The sequence below is a fragment of the Aulonocara stuartgranti genome (genome assembly GCF_965226115.1).
Source record: "Aulonocara stuartgranti genome assembly, chromosome: 6".
Taxonomy (NCBI): Eukaryota; Metazoa; Chordata; class Actinopteri; order Cichliformes; family Cichlidae; genus Aulonocara; species Aulonocara stuartgranti.
Window position 1 is genome coordinate 26412621 of NC_138944.1, and position 18151 is coordinate 26430771.

Genomic DNA, 18151 nt, shown 5'->3' on the forward strand with positions numbered 1-18151 from the left:
CAGTGAAGCAAAAATAATCACTCCTTTCAACACTTCACTTCATCTGGCGATGCTCTTCACTCCTCCATTTCGGAGCCTCTTCAATCATAGGCGATGATTTCGGGTATAATTTATGTATTTTCTGTTCGGGGGGGTTGGTAAAGGAAAAAAAAAGTGACAAGAAGAGCTCCGGCCTGCCACAAACACGCAGACAAACATCCACACGCACACGAAATCTGACACATTTTGTACAGCTTTGATCTCTTGCGCTGTCTGACTGTTACAAACGTGACACTTTACGGTCTGATCTGGTCTTTTTAACCCCTCGTGGTAATCCGGGAGTGCGTGTGTGTTTCAGGAATGATGCTAGAGAATTTGCGCGCTGTCTTGAATTCACATTTCTCTTGAGGACAAATTAACGTGTTATGGTTTCATGCTGGCACACGTGCAAACTTCCTTACAGATGTGTTCATCAAGATAAGAACAGACTGGATCGAGTAGGGCGATATGGACACCTCAGCCTGATCTGCAACAAAAAGATTTCTCTGTTTCTTTCTCCAATCAATAATCTTTTGTTGCTTGGATCTTTCCTCTGTGCTGCTCTGCGCATCCCCAGACTGACGCTGTTCAGTCAGTGCTACAACTCTATTAAGCTCAAAGAGAACTGGATAGGTTGTTTTTGGACACTACAAAACAACGAAGCAACCCCCCCCCAAAAAAACAAGTCAAAATGGACACAACTGTTTAAAAAAGATGCTTCAAGGATCAGCAAAAGCACCACAAATATAGAAAAATAGCCATTATAATAAAGATAAAATCATCCAGGGAAGACACAAGATTTAATTGTATATCTAGTTGTTTTGAGGCCATTCCCTTTTGAGAAGCCAAGGTTTTCCACTTATCTATAACTAATGGGTAATGAAAACTTGCTGTTTATATTTATATGCAATACTTTTTTTCTTTGTGCATGTGCCGATCGCATTTTAGATTCAATTTCTTTTCTTTTTTTGTAATATATGAGCTGTGACCAGAAGGCTCCTGGTATGAATCTAATGGATATGAGAACATGCAAATCTGCTGCTTTTTCACTCATTTTTTGTTCGGTCCTTGTGCCTGACCATTTTTTGAGGACTATTTTTTCTTTGTTAAGCCACTTAACACTGATCTATAAATCAGTCAAGCATAAAATGGCAACTAACTCAAGGCATGAACCAGTGTTGTGTCTACACATAACAGACAACTTGGCAAAGAACCACTTTTAAACTTTAGCCACCATTTAACCAGCAGCCATTAGCAAAAACATATCATTTGTTCCCATTTCTTTAGTTGAATCTATGAAAAATCCCAAAGTTAAGACAGTTTGACAGGCATATAATTTTATTTTTGCACCAAGAAGGTGATTCCCAAAGATTTAATAGCTGAAACCTTGGCATATCACATGGTGTGCAGTGTGTCCTTAAAAGAACTGAGGAAATTGAACAAGTGGACCACCAAAGGGAAGTGGTAGGCATAAACATGAAAAAAAAAATCTAGAAAAAAACCTGACAGACCTGAGAGATGCACCTGGACCTTTAGTTGATCCATCTACTGTTCCCTGAAGCCTCAGCAGAAATGGTCTCAGTGGAAGGGCGGCTGTCAAGAAGCAATTCATAAGGAAGGGAAACAGAAAGAAAAGTCTGATGCATGCCAAAGTAACAAGAACCTGACTGAAAATCAGCCGCAACAGGTCTGATGGAGTCATGAATCCAAATGAAAAAGTTTTGATTGAAATCATCATCAGTGTGTATGAAGGAGGTCCAGAGAGAGGTACAACAGCAAGTGTCTATCTACATGTTCTGGGACAACATTTGAGCCTGTGGTGTCGGGAATGTTGCCAAAATGGAATTATGAACGCAGAAAAGTTCAATTTTTGATCCAGGATGCAATACGATCTGGAAAGTGTCTGACTGATAACAACTTTATTTCTCGGTGTCACAAGTTGCTGGACTTATTTCCCATTTCCCCAACAAAATATAAAGAAATGAAGAGGGACTCAAGACTTCAGCACAGTACTTTTCACATTACGACTTAATGAAGTTTTCCCAAATACCTCAATAAAAAATCTGAAGAAATAACACAAGCAGTTAAAATAAAGTGTTGCTTTCACATGTACTCAGACTGCTCTAGATACACTGAAGGCACGCTGTCAGGAAAAGGTCAGTAAAGTATAAACACACACACACACACTCAAAACTCTTTTCAGCATAGGAACACAACGAAGGAAAAACTTCACGGCATGTTGAGTTCATCATTTATATCTGGAGCTGTACGAACTGTTTTTCCAGTACAGTCACTGTTATTTTTCTGTGAGGAACTTTAAAACAGATGTTCAGATGTAGTGTTAGTTTGAACTGGATTTGAAGCAGAAGCAAACCAGAGAAACAGCATCGGCCCTTTCTCACTCCTCCTTCTCTTGTATCCACATAAGCACACACACACACAGGCGCGCTTCCATCTGAGCCAGGTCACTTAGGACCACTGCCTCATGACTTTAACTAAGTTACACAATCCTCGCCTCTGCTGTCTTTTAATCTCCACTTTCCCTCCTCTCACATCACCCTCCTCCTGCACTCGCATCTGTGTGCATCTGTGTCCCCAACTGCTGTGCAATTAAAGAGAAATGAGCAGTGCTGTTAGTTCATAAAAAAAAGGGGGTGAAAAAACATAATGTAGTTTGCGTGTCACCATAAATTTGCCGCATGCTGAAAATTTAAAAGAGCTTATGAATAATTCGAGGGGAGCGCAAAGGGGAAGAAGGGTGGCGGTGGCACTCGCGGGCTGGGGTGGTAAAAGAAATAGAGTGAATGTGGAGGAGAAGACAACAAGAGAACAAGGGAGGATGGAGGGGTGTGAGGTGGGGGGGTGAGGTAGAGAAATGACACTGTTATTCATCCAGGCCTTCGTCACAAGTTTGGAGTGAAAGACGCGAAACTTCAAGCGTGCGCTCTCCCGTGGGTGAGATACTGCAGTTCAAACAAAGTAAACAACTGTTTTACTCTGATGCACACTTTAGTCTTGCTGGAGGCTAACTTGCCTTCCTGCTGCAGCTGGTATTGTGGCACACTTTGCCGACAGGGGAGAGCGCGAAAATTGTTGCGGAGATCTCACAGTATTCTAACCGAGTGTGGCACGCCGGAGACTCAGCCTTGTTATTTACATAAGACGAGCAGGTTGGCTTTCATGAACGAGGAGCCGCTCAAGTAGAAAAGGGTCATGAACGCAGTGTGACACGATACAAATATGCGCTTGCTCGCGGAGAACTTTAACTGACGGAGACGAGGATGCCCATCTGTGAAGAACAGCGGTCCTTAGTGGCTTTATTGCATTTCTACTGAGCTGCATTTGGCAAATTTTGATCCCTCATTTTTGGTCTAAATGTGAACTGCCACAGTGATGATCACCTTTGATGGGGTCATTACAGCCTGATATAAACTATTCAAAAAGCACAGCTAAATTGTGCTGTAAATTGTGAATAATGCACTCAAGATCCAGTACATGCAAAGCAAGAATGTGAAAAACATTCAAACATAGAAAAACAGATAAAACGGGGCAGAAAAAAACAAAAACAAAGAAAAAATAAAGCAACGTAGCCTGAGGTGAGCTGCAGCTGTTTAGTGAAATGATAAGACTTTAATGTTTCACCTGGTCCAGGAGAAAATCTCCCACAAGAACACATATCAAAGCGCCTGTTTTTTTAAAAGAGGATTACACTGAAAACACGCAAGCGTTTGTGCAGGATGCAGGTTGTTTATCTGAATATCATCAAGTCCTCAGTCTGGAGGCCTTAACCACCATTTATTCCCCCTCTTAAATGTGGGATTTGGGCTTCACTTTAAAAAAAAGAAGAAGAAGAAGGAAGAAAGAAAGAAAACAGCCTTCAGCCTTTCTACTGTAGCAATTTAACTTCTAACAAAAATACACACAGGTTGGGAGTGTGATGATCCATGTAGAGCAGCAAGATAAATAAGGATTAAAGCCAGTTTAGTTTAGAGACGCACGCAGTAGACGCTCGCGGTCGTGGAGGAGAGATTAAACAGACGGACGTTGTTGTGGAGGAGAAAAAAGCGAGCGGAGAGGGACTCATGAGAAGCTGCTCGCCTCCTTTGAGCTAATTACAGTCTAAATACAGCACTACTGTCTTTACACAGGTTACTTATGATCTTTAGATTCTCATTTGTCCCACAATAGAAGCGGGTCATAAAACACCCATCAGCTAATCTGCTGATTTAACCTCTGGGGCTAATGGTCAGTGTTTCTGCAATTCCAGTTTAGCCAGTTGATATTTATTCTCCACTTTCACGTTTGCAGATATAATGAGTTGCAGATAAATAAATTCAGAAAATGCAATAGAAAGCTAAATCATGGTTAACACGGACAACAGCTGATAGACAGGCATTTCCATGTCAGAATCAGGCTTTAAACGCACACATAAAGCAGAGAAACGTTTTCATAAATACTCATAAACAAGCAGGATACAGTAGAAAGGTTCAAAATCTGGCCAGTGCTAGCTTAGCTTTGTTTGCTGCAGAACACTTGCTTGATCAGACATGTAATGTCCATTGCCTTCAACAACTTAAACTTTCAACAGATTCAACGTGCTTGATTTTATTTAAGCTTATCACACAAACATGTGCATCAACTGAGTTTTTCAGACACGCAATAACAGCGTGTATACAGTAACCAATCAAAATAACCCTCAACACCCCCCTCACAATCGGACAAATGTTACCACACACAACAAACTGGCGCATTGCTTTCTGCTCAAACGTACATACTAAATAAGATATGGGGGAAAATGAACCCATTTCCCCTCTTGTTACTTTCAAATGCAAATTGGGTCCTTCATTAAAATGTGTGGCTAAACTTCATTAGCAGCAGATATTGATTTTCGGGGGTACGACGATCTGATAGGCCCTATAGGCAAGTGAAGGTACAAAGGTTTGTCTAAATGCTAACTGGTAGTATGTGGCTGGCGGCTAAGTGCAGTTCTGGCTCTGAGAGATATGGAACATCTGGAGAGGTAACATTTACATAAGCTTCTCTTTGTACATGGGAACCTTCATTAACATTGCGCTGCTTTGAACTGAGGATGAGATGGTAATATGGATGAAACTGAAGTTAGGAGTAGAGGCATTGTTGCAACCATGTGCTGATTTCTTTGAGGGTATTTCCTGTTCTATTTGCAGAAACCTGGTCTTAATATCAGAATTGTAAGCGTCAAACTGCCTGGGCCAAAAACTACTCAACTATTCTGACTTCAGTCTTTAGGGTCCACAATGAATAGAAACATACACAAATAGCGTTTAACTGACATACATGAGAGTTAATTGTTTAATTTGCTTAATATTGTGAGCTAAGTTAGCAACATGTTAGAATATGACAACTGCTGTGCTGCTGTGATAGCTTGGATTGGTCTCCTGGTAGAAAAGAAAAGTGTGCAAACATTTGCGCACACACCCCCACATAGGCAACTCAAAGTGCAGCATCTTGTCGAAGGATGCTTCGACATGAAGACTAGAGAATTGATCCACAGACCTTGTGATTGGTAGCCACCACCTGCTATAGTGCTATGTAGCCTAATGCCACAAAAATGCATGAGCCAGACATTTCTGTGCAGAATTGAGGTATAATGAGAGGATCCAGAGGGTCACAAATGTACCTTTTCCTGCTGACACACACCTCTGCTGACCGGTCTCCTCACAATGAAACCTCTAGCCCTTTCTTTAATTTCTCCAGCACTCCTCCTCTCTGTGACACCCAGGTCTGCACTATAGACTCTCTCTTAATTCCATCTCATTATTTCTCCAAACATGGTCGCAGTTTGTGGCTCCCCCTCAATCAGTGGCCGGCCTAACCCCCTGATCTCTGGCAAATGGGGGGCCAGTTGTGCGCCACTCCTCACACCGTGTGGAGCACACAAAAGGCCGTGACTCAAATTGCGGAGGATTTAGGCCCTAATCTGTCTTTACTCTGTCGAAAAATGGATGGCTTGGATAGAGACCAGAAAAGCAAGAGAAAAAAGGAGGAGGGGGTGGTGATAGTTTTTATAGGATGGAGGGTATAGAAGCATTAAGAGCATGCCCCCAGTTGGGGAAAACATCTGCTCTTCATCATCAGGGTGCTGGTCCAAAGCCATGTTATGTTTGTGAGTGTGCTGAACTTGGAGGCTGTGGTCGGTAGGCAGGGACTAACATGGCCCGCTTTACATTTTTAAAAAGCAACACACGAGGCGTCTCCTAGAATCACGTAGAGTGTAAATTATTGAAATTATCCCCGGTGTCAGTGGTCTAAAACAGCACAACATGATGCAGAGACGTACGTGGCTCTGCCTGCCAGGTCCCCCAACACACTTGTAAACAACTGTAATTCTGTGCAAAGCAAGCTCAAGTACAGAATGTCCGCGTGTAATTTATTTATCATTTATTTATCTGCCTACCAACAGGCAGCTGGAGGTGATAGATACTCTGTTTACCCCACTGTGAACATACTCACCCAGGCCACACGCGAAGACTCACAGACAAACCAAGCATCAGCTATGACTGCAGCGTTGCTTCAGATGACTTTAAGTTTTGCTCATGTCATCGCCTATCACAAAGAGGAGAGAAAATCTCAGTGGTGTTTCTTAAATCTTAAATTTAGCCCTTATTTCTATGATTTAATAAACATCACATTCAACAAAGCCATTATTAAGGTCAAGTAACACTACATCCTGCGATTCCCTGAGTCCTAACACAGTCAAAGAGTCTGTAACAATCTTTTCCAGCGGACAGGAGAGAAGTTTTTTTAAACCCCTTTCAACATTTACTCTTCCTTCCACATGAGGAAACACAGGTAAGTCCTGTATGTGCTCCCAAATTAAGTAAAAGCCTGGCTTGGCTTGAGGGCTCCACAGACGCAAATAGAAGACACAAGAATGGAAGTCCTGAGGTCAGCTGCAGGATGTGACCAGTGTGCTCCAGTAACGCCCCCCCACCGAGCACGACCTTTTCAGACCTCCCAAAAACAGAGAGACCGGGTCAAAAACAGGATATACAGATGTAAACAAAAGAACCATGTTCAAGGAAATTCAGCACATCAAATCCGTCCTTGCCACAAGACAACAATTGCGTGCATGTCCGACAGCTCTGAGTGCACTGGGTCAAAGGTCTACATCTGTAAATAGTGACCATTACAGTGGGCCACTTGAGCCAGATTTTATCGTTTGCTTAGTGTCCCCTTTGAAATGAGATAAAAGCCAATAAATTTGCCAATAAATATCATTTTTTGTCACAAAAAATGTATCCATGGTGTAAATTCATTGAATCAATTTCAACCGTAGTGATGAATAGTGAGTTGTTTACCTTTGAGGAAACAAGAGAACTGGTGCATCTCAGACAGAAATGGATTTATTGACTCTGTTGCACCATCCAGTCCGTCCACTTCCTGTAATTAGATGGTAAAAAAAAAAAAAAGGATTTAAAAAAAGTAATATTTTCATTTAACTCTCCTATTTGTTTACCCTGTTAACGACCAAGCTAACAATCTTGCAAAATTTGCATAGACTATGCATTAAATATGGGGGCTTTCACCCGTTGGTTTCTGTACGCACATCAAGTGACAGTATAAAAGATGGACATAAAAAAAGAAAGAAAGAAAGGAAATGAAGCCAATTTGACTTCTGACCTGCACTCCATCTGAAGGCCACCAGATGGCGAGAGTTGCGGCTGAAAAAAGACAGATCGAAGAAAAAGGAAAATGGCTTTCAGCCTTGGTCACTGTAAACACTTTCCTTTGGTGATAGTTGCTCATTTTGGGTCATACTGCAAATTAGTGATACAGGGTATTAAAGTGGACACTTATCTCTGGTGTGCTCAGTGGCAAATGACTTGTGACTGACAAGTCATACAGTCTGTGTTTCCATATTTGGAAGAAAGGGTATAGTGTTAAGTTAGCAGCTAATGCTAGCTTGGTTAGCATACCTTGACTGCATAGTTGTATCACATACAGTGAATTATTGCTAAACTCCAAATAAAATAATACTTACTTATTAGGAAACCTGGATACAGCATGCCAAAATATTTGTTAAATAACTGTATTTAAAAAAGGCACCAAAGCTCCAAACATGATCAAGATGCTCAGTTCACCAAAATATTAGCGAGGGACTTCTTCAAGGCAGCTAGCAGCCCATTTGTCACTTAAAGCAGCTCAATAAAAATTGAAATATTTAAGCGTCAATACAAAGGGCCAGCCTTAAGTCACCTCTAATTTATTTGCAGTTTTTAGTCCTTTATTTTCCTTTGTTTTCTATCCCAGAGGTCACCACTTGATAGTAATCTAGCTAGCTACTCTATGCAAACTTTTCCCATGTTCAGCACCTCAACAACAAAAAATTACGTACAATACTGATGAATAAAACATGCCAGTGTAAACCAGCCAGCCAGTTAGCTACAGTGGAAATAGAAATAAACTCTGAGAACCACTCCAGCTAGCCTAGCTGGACTAGTATTTTATGAGGAGACATGCTGGATCCTAAATCAAGGAATTTCCTTAAAACCTCTATAAAATATAATATAATAATATTATTTTGGAGCTTATGTCAAAACCTCAACGAATGAAAAATCATTATCTTTAAATAGGAGATGGGTTTTTTCTTACTAATCTGCTCACGTCAGGTTTAGCCTATTGTTATATTCAGAGGTGAAAAGTCTTGAGTTTTAGGAATTTTACAGGCTCAGTGATATTTTAGATAAATGATAGTTATGCCTTTTCCCTGTAAGCCCACACATATACTGGACACTACACTGCCCTGCCCAAGCAGAAGAGCTGTGCTTAACCAGCCCCAGGGAGCTAGATTATGAAGAACAACCATCTGATTTCTTCTTCCTCCTCAGACCCCTTACTTTTCCTCCAAAACCTCCCATCTCATCACCGCCTCTCACTCGCCCCAGCCTCCTCTCACTCGTATGATTAAGGGTCAAGCGTGCCACCTCGTCTCCAGGCCATCATTAAAAGGGCGACAGAAAAGAGAACGAGAGTGAGAGAGAAAGACACCCTGGCACACAGGGCTAATGAAAGCCATGAATCACAGTGTGGTCTTTAAAGAACATATTAGTGGCATCATTAACTCTGCACAAAGGCCATAGCCGGGGTGAACAGACAGGTCGCTCCACCAGTCTGCTGCCCCACCCCCTGCCACCCGCCCCTACCGCTCTGCCTTTCATATCCCCAAGAGCTGCCTCTCATTAGAGAAGCACCCACACTGCCACATATGTCCCACAGTCCTTGACTATTTGCCTGATAAATTTGAGAGCCATCTAAGGTGTAACCTAAAATAACTGGCACAGCGTGTTTTCAGAGTGGCCCAGACAAACTCCAAAACATAAAAAACAAAAGCTCCCACTTCTGCTTTCACGAGCAAACAGCAGACATAGATTCGGTGGACATGTTCCTCTTAACCTGCCACTTCCTGTTTGAACAAAAACAACTCTCCCTGCAGACGCCCTGCAGCGGGGGCCTGTGGGCGCTCCTCACGGGCAGTGACCTTTTCACACAGCCTCGGGACAAAGTGGGTCTCTCAGCTCACCCTGGAGCAACATCCACCACCACCACCACTTCCCTCCAAGTGCCCCTTTCCTAGCCTCCTTAGGCAGGACCTGATGGTGTTTGCTGGTAGATGCTGGAGCCTCTCCATCAGAGGTGTGTCTGGAGCCCCCCGTGCTCGGGGAGTGAGCCCAGGCCTCATTAGGCGCTCCATGATGAAATGATCTGAAAGGCCCCAGCCTCAGTCAGCACCAGCCAGCAATCACAGCAGCCTGAACTGGAAAAGCTCATCTCAGGGCCCCACAGGCGTTAAATCATGGATAACCTTCTTGTTTCTCTCGCAATCTAACTATCTGCACCCCCTAACTTGCTGTGTCTCACTCAAACTATGTATGGCTCGCCTCTCCTGTCTTTTACTCTTTTTTTACTTTTACCGCTCTTTTACGCCCCCCCCCCCCCCCCCCCCCCCCACTACAGCTACTCACAGACCACACTGTACTGTACTTTACTGCTTCACTCGCCAGAGACATCAAAGTTTAACACCTACAACTTACAGCTCTCGGTCGCATCTCATCTCTCACTTTCCATGTTCCTGTCCCGGATTGTTTCTCCAAGCTTTTCATCATGCGTTGTAATTGCAATTCTTTTTTTCTGTCTTTTTAACTCTTTACCGCACCGATGTCCTTCTCTGACCATTGACTTTTTTCTTCCATTTTTCTTACGGCAAGACACATTTAAATCTTTTACAGCAATAAAGTAAAGTCCAACTTTGGAGAATTTAAGCAGCATCTACTGGAGATATGGTTGAAGATTTAAATTTATAAGATTATATCATATATTATGCAGAGAAGGACTAATATACGATTACAATACTTAAATATCTAAACATCTAAAGTCAAGCTCTCTTTTCCAAGCACAAGAACAATTATGGTCAACAGCATGTAGTCGAATAAAAATGTGAGTTTTTGTTTCCTGTCACTTTTATTTGATACATTATTTAACTGTATTATCATTGCCAGCACAATGTTATAACTGCCTGATGTGCAGGCAATTTTTATTCTGCTGGATAGTTTAATATATGCCACCACATTACATTACAGTCTATCTGTCTTTCTATCTGGCCTTGACACTGATGATAAGATTCGGTTCCTGCTTTGAAATTATAATCATAATTCCCTTCAGATGAACTGCACCGGTGACATGCAGGTGCCTGCAGGTATGCAGGTTTGAAGCATAGCCGGCTCCGCATGCGCCACCGAAAGAATCAAAGTAACAGCTCTCTGGGAAGCAGGGTGCTTGAGTACCTATCAGAGTAAAGGGGAGTGATTTTAGGGGACAGTGAAGAGATATTAGTGCCTCATTCCTGTGAGGTATTACTCGCAATCCAAAACAGAGGAGTGGAGTAGCGGGAGCATATGATTGTAAGTATTATGCTGCCTTTCTTGAATATATGCTTGAATAATTGAACGCCACTTAGTCCCATTTGAAAGTTTGAGCGTGTTGTGGATCAACTGCACCTATGGCGGGTCAGTGTGGCTAGCAGGGACAGGTATTTACACTACGGCTTCTAATATATTCATGAAATGCAGGGCATGAGAATTTTTCTGAAACCCTCACGTATGTAAGTCGCAACACACAGAGCCATGGATAATTAAAGACTGTCGCAAATGCTTTATTTCTGCAAGCAAAACATCCCTCCCCTGCCCTTAGCTCCACACCTTGTATGAAAAGCATAATTCTATAATAAAGCTAGTTTAGGGGAAACCTAATGTTATATTAAAGCAGAGTTAATCTATGCACGGGGAGCCTTCTTACCATACATTATTATGCGCTACAGAATGCTTTAATGTGCAAAAAAGACCCGCTTTTTTTGGCCAAGAGTAGACATTATATCACCACAGGTTAATAAAACTTTGGGTTTCTTAATTTTTCATAGTGGTTAGTGCATATGTAAATATTTAATGAGGTCTTTATGCTCCAGATATTCCAACAAAAAGGTTAATAAGCTCTAAGATGGAAGATAGGGTATATAATCGCTAGTCTGTCCTACAGAGGAAGGAGGACTGGTGGAGAAGTAATAAAAAGGCCAAAAGAAGGAGGGGAGAAGGATACAAAATGACACTTTAACTGCTCTATGAAGGAAAAACATATAAAGAAACAATATAGAATTGCGACGATGATATAACAGAGTCTTTTATAAATGTGTGCTTGTGTGGTGCGGGACTGCAACAAATGTTAAAACTATTAGAAAATAGCATGTTTTTGTGATCACATACACAAACGTATTAAAGGATTCTGACGATGTTTGCTGTGGATTATCGCTTAAATATCAAACTGAGAAAGATAACAGCCCGCCAGTCGATTTACTGGCTAATCATTTCAGCCTTACATTAAGGAGACACTTATACAGGACACACGTTAACAGGTACAGCGGTTAAAATGTAACCTTTAGGCTGTCCCTGACTCAGTTATAGGCTCTCAATCGAGCGGCGCTGTTTCTGTTTAATTAAACAAAGCCACCAAACAGCAAACAACTGTACTACTTAATTTAATTTATGAAAAAAATATTAATGAATAGCAGAACTGTTAACAGCAGCCCTCTATCAGCACTTGAGTGCCCTCCATGTAAGGCGGGCATTTCATTTCTACTTATAAAATAAAATCTACATACTGAAATCAGCTGGGAAGCCCAAACGCCGCTTTCATTTAACTCATCTTCCACCATTACGGCATGAAAGCCCTGTCCCGTCTGAAGCATATAGCTCTCTCCTTAATTAACACACACTGTGGTGTGTTGCAATATCAAATTAATATTTCAGGGCTGCTTCGTTTTTATGGCCACTACCATTTGAATAGGCCTTAATAGAGTGACAAGACATTCCCACTGAACACTGTCCCATGAAAAATGCACAAGCCACTTAAAACCAATGGCTAGTCACAAGAAGACACTTGGCCCCTCAAGACAAACCATGACTTCTTTCCTGATGAGAGGAAAGCAGGCATATTTTCAGCACCCACTGAGGAAAGTAATGCTCTCCCCAGCGCACACATCTGTTATGAAGATTGGATGAAATGGTTTGATAGTGAAACATTAGCTTCTTTTAAATCTCACGCCTGGTGAGCATTCTTCAAGTGTAACGCAGGGTTAATAATTAAAGTGCCCTATTCGCCATAGTATTAATTGTCAGGGCCATCTGATAGTCTTCTTGCCAAAAAAAAGAAAGAAAAGAAAGCCTTGGACTCAGAGGTTGCTTTAGCATATTTGAGCTGAACATCTGGCTGCAGATGAGCTCATTATGAATGGAAATACAATACAAAACAGAGCAGACTGAAAAGGTCTGTACTGAGACTGTTTTCATAGGCCCGACGGAGGCTTAAAATAATCAATACATCTGAAAGAATACGGGGTTAGAAGGTCGAAAGAATTCTTCGGGGGTGGCCGAAGGTCAGTTTATTCACTTACTAATATATGCTGCAAGCGACTGAATCCTGTCGACCTCATTTGAGTCAAATACGTCCCAAAAGACCTGTTGGTGATTTTTTTTGAAGCCCATCCAGACGTTCACGCAGGCAGCATATTTAGATGTTTCCGTCGGTGCACCTCTGCCTCTTTAACCGTTTCATCAGGCGGCACACACATCGGATCCTCTCCTTCATTCTTTGATTATCCAGCACTTGCCCCAGTGTGATTACGAGTAGTCAGTAAATACAACTGTGTTTACAGGGATGTAACATTATTAGGGCTTGCAGCGAATCGAGCTCCTCTAACTGTGCAAACTGCTGAAATATTAAAGCCAATAAGAGTCAAATAACATCTGGGGAGGTCTGGCAAAGAGAGGGAAGGAGAGAGAGTGAGCAAAGTTGTTGACTGTAATGTCCTGATCGGCTAACAAAGCACCTGTGATGATATTCTCTTTAACCGTTGTTCTAAATATGGGACTTGTCTACTAAAGTGTTTTAGGGAACTTTTCATACCTGCAGTCAGTAATTACACTGATGGCACCTGTAAGAATGTCCACATACTTATGCACACTGATAGCACAATTGTACATGAATGAGACAAAATTAGAAATAGCTCTGATTCTCCCGAATTGATCTAACTTCCATATAAAATGTAATTTTTAAAGATGAAACATGAGAGTTTTCCGCTTTTGGTTATTTACTTAGTGTGACGTCGGACCCCAGCACACGCTCACACACGCCGTGGTTATGGTGACACACACTTCTTTTATTATATACTGTGGTTTTGGCTTGACACATGGGACACAGACACTCCCGCTCAGTAGTCGCTCTCCTTCTTCCTCGACTGTCATTGAAACATAACAAGAATCTCAATCTCGTCCCAAACACCTGTTCAGCCCCGCCTCCGCGCCGCCCCGTGAGCTCACGTGCCACTCCTCCTCTGCAGCGGGCCAGAGACCACACCTACGCCACACTTAGTTTTTCATTTTAACCTTCATTTAACCACAATGTGAAATTCTTAAGATTAAGACTCACTTTTGCCCCAGTGTCCTGAGCTGACATAGACAACATTAACCTGTTTTCCAGAAGACGTTTCTGGAAAAACTTGCACAAGCACATGGAGAACATGCAAAGCTCCACATTGAAACCATAACCCTTTTACTATGAGCCACTGTGCTCCTCATGGTGAAAAGGTATATTTTTTAAATGCTCTCTCTATCTAGAAAAAACAAATGTTAAGATATTTCCTGAACATTTACCTTTAACTTGACCTTAAAGCTATTTAAATAGAAAGTGATTCAATGCAATGAGAAAACAAAACCAAAATGGAGAAAATGTACAGCACACAGTACACTGTGAATCTAAATATATATCTATATATCTATATAGATATATAGATATATGACATATATAATCGATTCAGTCTATAAAAAAAGCCACAGATGTCCCTCCGCATTATTTGATTTTAACTGATTTTTAGTGTTATATCGGTGAATTGTGCAGCAAATAAATGCTATGGAGGAGAAATGAAGAGGGAAACGCTTCTCAGAGAGTAACTGGTGATGATGATTGAAGGGTTGAGGGAGGAACAGAGGAGGAGATGAAAAGAATTTGGGATGACAGGATGAGACAGGAGAAGAAGAGGACCCCACACGATGGGGGGCCTGAGAGGCCGTCTGCAGCGTTGCCTGATTGACACACAATTGCAGCGCTGCTGCCGGGGCACCTCCCAGAGTTTGGAGAAACAGCACAAGGCGCACCCACTGCGAGCAGGCAAATACACCTGTTCATACAGCCAAAATGACAGGTAGGAATACACAGAAAGACAGAAGCACACAGGCATATGGTGAGGAAGAAAAGTAAGGTATTCTTTGTCTGTCATGTGAGAGCTATTTCTGAATCAAAGGCAGGTGAGATATGCATCCATTGATCTGCAGCAGGAAAGAGGGGCTAAAGCTAAAAGGGAAGCAGCTTCAAAAGGCGCATAAAGGAATAAATAACCTTCAGGGGGAGACTATTTAGGTAGAGGCTGGTTTATAATTAGGCGGCAGGCCTACTGCTTAGGATCACTAGTACATCTTTGCCACTGCTGATTGAGTGTGTGTGTCACTGGGTTGACCGTGCAAAGGGATCGTGCAACCTGTCAGCCATAATTCATACATACAGTGCAGAGTAAAGCTGTGCATCGGCTCGCTGCAGTGATACAATTTTGTCTTTTCTCTCTTTCACCTACATATTTGGGGCAGACAAAAACAGCTTTTAGCCGCTTCCTCACCTTCTGTAATTGGATTTCATATTCTTAAAATTTCCTAGAAAAAAGAAACTAGTTTGAAATTAGTGCATATCGTGGTAATTAAAAAAAAAAATCAGCAATGCATAAACTTATCATCAGCTGCAGTCTGCATAAATGTGCCTCAGTATTTATGGCACAGATACATAACCAAGCTTTGTATGCATAGTCAGAACTTGATTATGAATCTGTGACAAAGACTTCCATTGTACTTCAAGACCTACATATAAATTACCCACACTGTTGATGGCACGTTCCTTTGTTCTAGAGAATACAGCCACTGCAGCTGATTCTGACTGGCATATTCCACCTTATTGGAATTTATGCTATATCAAGATTTTCTTGCTTTTGGAAAACAAACTGCTTCTACTTCAGTTTTCTAGATGCCACAATCATCAACACAGTGGCACAAACACGCGTGTGGAGCTACAAGTCAACAAGTTGCATCTGTTAAATTCAGAGCATAAAAGGTGGCGGAAAACGGGGCTCGACATGACCGCAGGAAGACGATTATTTACTGCTGTCGGGGGAGAAGCTCTAATGTAATCAGCCTCTGACGCAGCCCGATTGTAAGGCATAACCCTCTCTTTTCATTCACATCAGATCAGTTTTATGCTCACATACTCTGAGCTGACACCCATTAAGGTTCCCAAAGGTCCATGACAAGTCCTTTGTCTCTAATGGAGGAGTCGACAAACAACCTGTGAGCGCGGGAGATCAGGAAACGCTGATGGAGATGCAAGAGAAGCGGCAAGAGTGAGAAAAGGGATAGAGTGGAAGGTGTGTGTGTGTGTGTGTGTGGGGGGGGGGGGACACAGAAAGACAACAACTGACATCTCAGGGAATTTCACAGGGATGGCTAATCCAATGTGATCAGCGGAAGATTTTAATATTTAAATAGCCAGCAACGCACCAGAAGTTTCTAATTAAATTATAACTCATGCTTGAAAAGCAAAAGTGCATGTGTTGTGGGAGCTTAAATAATTCAGCCCGCCCTATATCTCGTCTTTCTGTTAACCTGGAGACAAATGGCACTTGCTAGGGCTTTTAGACAGGGGGCTGGCACTGTCAGAAACATGAACAACATCAGCTTGTAAAGGGCCTCACCCATCAGGGCCCAAATCCAAGCTGACTGGCCTCACTACAGAACAACGTCTCCAACCTACGAATTAATTTGGTTAATTAATTCATTATTAATTACCTTAAAGGCCACACAACATTGGCACATAGTAAAAAGATGACAGGAAAAAAGCCTCCTCCTAATGAACCGGAGATGTTAATGAGGCACCAGACATCTATGTGCTGGCTCCGCTCACTATATCATCCCACCTGCGTGCTCCTATTAGAAGTTTCCAGCAAAAAAAAAAAGTATCAGAAAAGAGTTTATTAATTAATACAGTCTTGAAGGATATATGAGACGCTCACAATATCCATGAGAAGCGTAAAATATTTAGGGTGGTAACATTCATATTAATGGCAAAATTACACATACATCTCAGAAATTAAATTAGAATTCGACCCAACATTGATGGCAGAGTCATGTCAAGCATATAAATGTACTTATGGCTCGAGGTTAGAATATCTCTTTTCATTCATTATTTTTCTTTTTTTTCCTCTTTTTTTTTACCACCAGGTATCTTCGCTTTTGGCTACTCTGCCCTTGCGGCGTAATTCCAGAAAAGAATTACATTTTTGATGGGAACTAATTAGACAGGCCTTTACCTGAAATTCTTCCAGACTGTTGCGTGTTCCTGAGTTGGGATGATGGCGCTATAACTTATTGAGGGGCACCAACTGTTCTAACTTCTGCTCAGGAACGGAGAGAGCTCAGAGGTCTGCTTCTCACAGATTGTACTTTGCAGAGCAGAACAGAAGAGACTCTGAAAAACAAACTCCAAAGAGACAGAAAGTCAATCAGTCTACAAAGGCAGATTTCACTCTTTTAACAAAAAAAAGAAACCTTCATCTCTTCCGTGCTGCATACTTCCATACTTGCACTTGCTATTTTGAGTGCATTTACACCGACAAATCTGGCAGCTTATGCACCTGAATGTGGGGCAATGTACAGTAAAGACATATTTCCCCTCTTTTCTTTATTTCTTTGCTAGGAAACATGCATGAAAATCCAGTATATGGGATAAAAACAGAATTTGTGGAATTCTAACAACCTTTAAAGTAAATATTTAGCATGACTACCTCTATTTCTTGTAATTCTTTTTAACTAGCCTCCAGAAATTATTCTCAGGGCTTCTCTGTGTGTCCTTCTATCCATGTCTCTTTTTTCTGTATTGGCAGTGTAGATGTATTGAGTGGTGGATCAAAATCTGATTGTACTTTTCTGCATCCATAATTCCACCAATTCGGACAAGATCTTCAGCACCACTGACTGGAATGCCATCCCAAACCTCCACCGTGTTTTACAGATGAACGTGTTTTACATGCCTCACTCATAACATCCTGTGTACTTACTGAAACACTGGATGCATCTCTCAGGTCTTTTGTCTTTCTTTGCTCCCATTTCTTAAGGATTTTCAGATACTGTTCATCAGCTCCTCATAGTTTTCTTTTTAGGCCTACCGCTTCTTATTTCGTCCACCATTTGCCAAATTTCCTCAGATTTTATAAGAACGCATTGCTCACCATATACCAAATTTTACACTAATATTTGGAAATCTCTTTGTTGGTGCAAAAATACTATTTTATGTCTGTTAAACTGTGTTATCTTTGGCATTTTTATAGATTCAGCTCAGGAAATGGCAATAAATTATGTGTTTTTGTGAAAGGCTGAAAGTGGCTAAAGACACTATTTAAAATGGTTTCACTGCTAACTTTTCTGCTTTGTGTAGACACGACACTGGGTCA

The 18151-nt window shown here is 41.5% G+C and overlaps 1 long non-coding RNA gene across 3 annotated transcripts in view; it reads right to left on the reverse strand.

Moving 5' to 3' along the window:
* Positions 1 to 1366: 1366 nt before the first annotated feature.
* The window catches only part of LOC309708825, a 53759-nt gene continuing 36974 nt past the window's right edge, over positions 1367 to 18151 (reverse strand). For 2 of the 3 annotated variants that reach the window (XR_014277330.1, XR_014277331.1), the window contains exons 3-5: positions 7359 to 7440; positions 6511 to 6603; positions 1367 to 1611 (exon numbers count right to left, since the gene is read on the reverse strand). This is a non-coding gene — a long non-coding RNA (uncharacterized lncRNA). Of the gene's footprint in view, positions 1612 to 6510; positions 6604 to 7358; positions 7441 to 7680; positions 7722 to 8041; positions 8403 to 18151 lie in introns of those variants that run through there. The other variant, XR_014277332.1, reaches the window with a different exon arrangement.